Raw genomic sequence first — 3,645 nt, forward strand, 5'->3', positions numbered from 1 at the left:
TCCCCTAAAAAAAGTGCTGTAATTAAGCCTTTTACAGTACTTTATGCTTTATATTTCACTTGTGGATCATTTTACCAACTATCTTATGCCTATCTATACCAAATGTTACTCATACCAGGGTACAGGGGTGCAAAATCTACCGTTATAAGACCGTCAACAACAGTCGCACGGAGCTAACAGCGCAGCGAAAATACCATCGCTAGCGTTTCAACTTCGGATAACAAGTTATAAGTACTGTTGAACTCAGTAACGTTAAAGTTTGTTTTTAGTTGCCTTTGACGGTTTGACCTGAAATAGTGTTACGCTAAACTCCTGAAGAGAAGTTAAGTGACTGCTGCGATTATCATAGATATGCCCCTAAGAACTGATACAATATAAAGCCTTCTGAATAGTCTAAAATGCGAGAGCCTTAGGCGGGCTTTGCTCCCCCTGGCGGGAACACTGCTATATACGGGATCATGAGGCCCCGCTTATGAATATTAATTAGCCTTTGGCCTCCTCTTCGCTGATTGGCTAGGTCTTTGATTCAATTAACTCTCCGGCTGACGCGCACAGGTGTGGCTCTGTGCAGGGTCACGGAAGGTCACGTCAGGAGGCCAAAAGAAAACAAATTTCCCCTCAGAAAAGTGCCAAAATTAATCATTTTAAAGTTGTTTATGTCAAAAATTTTACTTGAATCTTGTTACCAAGTATCTAATGCCTATCTATACCAAATTTCAGGTCATTTAATTGTAATACCAGGGTACAGGAGCCAAAAGTGTCCTTTTTTGGTCAAAAATTGGCCAAAAATCGCAAAAATAAGCATTTTGTTGCACTGTACACCAAAAGTGTTATTGAATTTATATGAAGGGATTATCAAGGCACATCTGTGTCAAATTTCAGCTCATTCGGTTGCAATACCAAGGTACAGGAGCCAAAAGTGTCCTTTTTTGATCAAAAATTGGTCAAAAAATCGCAAAAATAAGCATTTTGTTGTACTGTACACCAAAAGTGTTATTGAATTTATATGGGGGCATTATAAAGGCACATCTCTGTCAAATTTCAGCTCATTTGGTTGTAATACCAGGATACAGGGGCCAAAAGTGTCCTTTTTTGGTCAAAAATTGGTCAAAAAATCGCAAAAATAAGCATTTTGTTGTACTGTACACCAAAAGTGTTATCGAATTTATATGGGGGCATTATCAAGGCACATCTCTGTCAAATTTCAGCTCATTTGGTTGTAATACCAGGGTACAGAGGCCAAAATATACAGTTTTGGTCTAAAATTGACCAAAAGATCTCAATAAAATCATTTTAGAGGCAGATATGAAAAAACTGAGAAAAAAGCATCAAGGTATTGGCCCATTCTACCCCTGTGCCAAATTTCATGTCATTCGGTCCAGGAACGGCGGAGATGAATCACTTTGAAATTTGACAGGAGAAAGAAGAAGAAGAAGAAGAATAAAGAAGAAACATTACGAATACTAGAAAGGCCGACATTTGCTTGAGAGCAAATGCAGCATATTTCAGCCATCTCTCTCCCCATGCAACAACAGACTATTCCAAAATCACCCATGTGCAAGAATCGAACACTTTTGTTTAAAAGTCACTTCCACTAATGACACTTAATGACACCCAAAAATGAATCTTACAAAATTCCTAGTGCAAGAATGGACTCTTCCAGTGCACCCCATGTGAATTTGCACAATAGACCAGTCCAGAAATACTCTCACTGAAAACATGGTCAAGGTTGAACTAAGCAAAAAAGGCATGAAAAGGTAAAATAGACCAGTCCAAAAACACTTCCACTAAAAATGGAATATTGAATTATCACCTTTCTAAAACTAAATTTGAAAACATCCCCATGCAAGAATGGACTCTTTTTGCGATGCCCCTATGTAAAGTGGTGCAGTCCAAAAATACATCCGCTAAAATTGGACTTGGACGTAATCACCAAAGTCCCAAAAATGGATTTTAAAAATCCCCCCATGTAAGGATCGACTCTTCCAGCACAACCTATGTAAAATTGCAAAGTTGACCAGTCAAAAAATAACCACACTGAAACACTTTGACATATCAAATCACCAAAGTCCATAAACAAATTTTTAAAAAATGCCCCCCTCCATGCAAGAATGGACTCTTCCAGTACACCCATGTAAAATTGCAAAATAGTCCAGTTAAAAATACTCCCATTGAGAGACATTATATAATCAACAGTCCAAAGATGAATTTAAAAAATATGTACCCCCTCCATGCCAGAATGAACTCATCCAGATAACACCGGGCTCACTGATTGGTTGCCAATCCCCTTCGGGATGTTGACTCAGGCTACGTGATTGGATGCCTCTTTAATCAAGTTACTAGTATATATAGACATGTGCACATGCTGTCTTCAGGTGGGAGAGGTCAACGACCTTGAGGTCGTTGACCCTCTGGCCAGTGGAGAATTACTAAAAAAGTACCCAAATATATCATTTTGAAGTGGTTTATGCCAGATTTATACATGGGTCATTTGAATGAATATCTAGTGCACCTATTTACCAAAATGTAGGTCATTTGGTTACAAGACCAGGGAACAGGAGCCAAAAGCGTACGTTTTTGGTCAAACAATGGCCAAAAAATTCCAAAATTAAGCATTTTGTTGTACCGTATGCCAAAGGTGTCAATGAATTCGTGTGCGCATATGTAGACTGCACTCCTATACCAAATTTCAGGTCATTTGGTTGTAAAATGGGGGTATAGGAGCAAAAAAATGTCATTTCTGGGGCAAAAAATGCCAAAAAATGCCAAAATTAAGCATTTTGCTGTACCGTATGCCAAAATTGTTATTGGAATTTTGTGGGCATATGATCAAGGCACCTCTGTACCAAATTTTAGGTCATTCGGCTGTAACACCAGGAAACAGGGGGGCAAAATGTACATAAAAATTGCAAAAAACATGAATAAAATCATTTTAAAGGAAGATATGAAAAAAATGAGAAAAAAAGCATCTGGGTATTGACCCACTCTACCCTTGTGCCAAATTTCAAGTAATTTGGTCCAGGAACGACGGAGTTGAATCGATTTGAAGATTTGACAGGAGAAAGAAAGAAACATTACGAATACAATATATTTCACCATACCTATGGTATGGCTGAAATATAACAATATATTTCACCATACTATGTATGGCTGAAATATAATTAGTCGTTTGGTAGTCTAGTCCAAAAAAAAAAAGAAATGGTATAAAGTCTTTGGTATGACTCGGTCGGGATCAAACTCACGACATACCGAATGTATGTAGGACGAATACTCTACCCACTTGGCCATTGCACCTGCACACCAAGCAGTGAAAGCTATTTTTGGCAAGAGGGGAAAAACAAAGTTCTCGCGCGATGGCTGAAGGGAATGTGTAGCCCTCCTAGGCAACTTTACACGTACATGTACATATATTATGAAATAACAGAATACACGCCTTTGTTGATTTTGATGGGTGGGGCAATGAGCATACTCATGAGAGACTTCCAAACTCTTATACGCATTTTCCAATCAACCAATAAAACCCAATGTTGGTCAAGAACAGAACTGCAGTAAGGCTCTTAGTACTGACAGTAGATTGTATGAACAACAACAATTAAACGGAGGTGTGCATTCAGCACAGACACGCACCGTGAAATATCAGTACAG

The sequence above is a fragment of the Branchiostoma floridae genome, chromosome 10, assembly GCF_000003815.2.
Source record: "Branchiostoma floridae strain S238N-H82 chromosome 10, Bfl_VNyyK, whole genome shotgun sequence".
NCBI lineage: Eukaryota > Metazoa > Chordata > Leptocardii > Amphioxiformes > Branchiostomatidae > Branchiostoma > Branchiostoma floridae.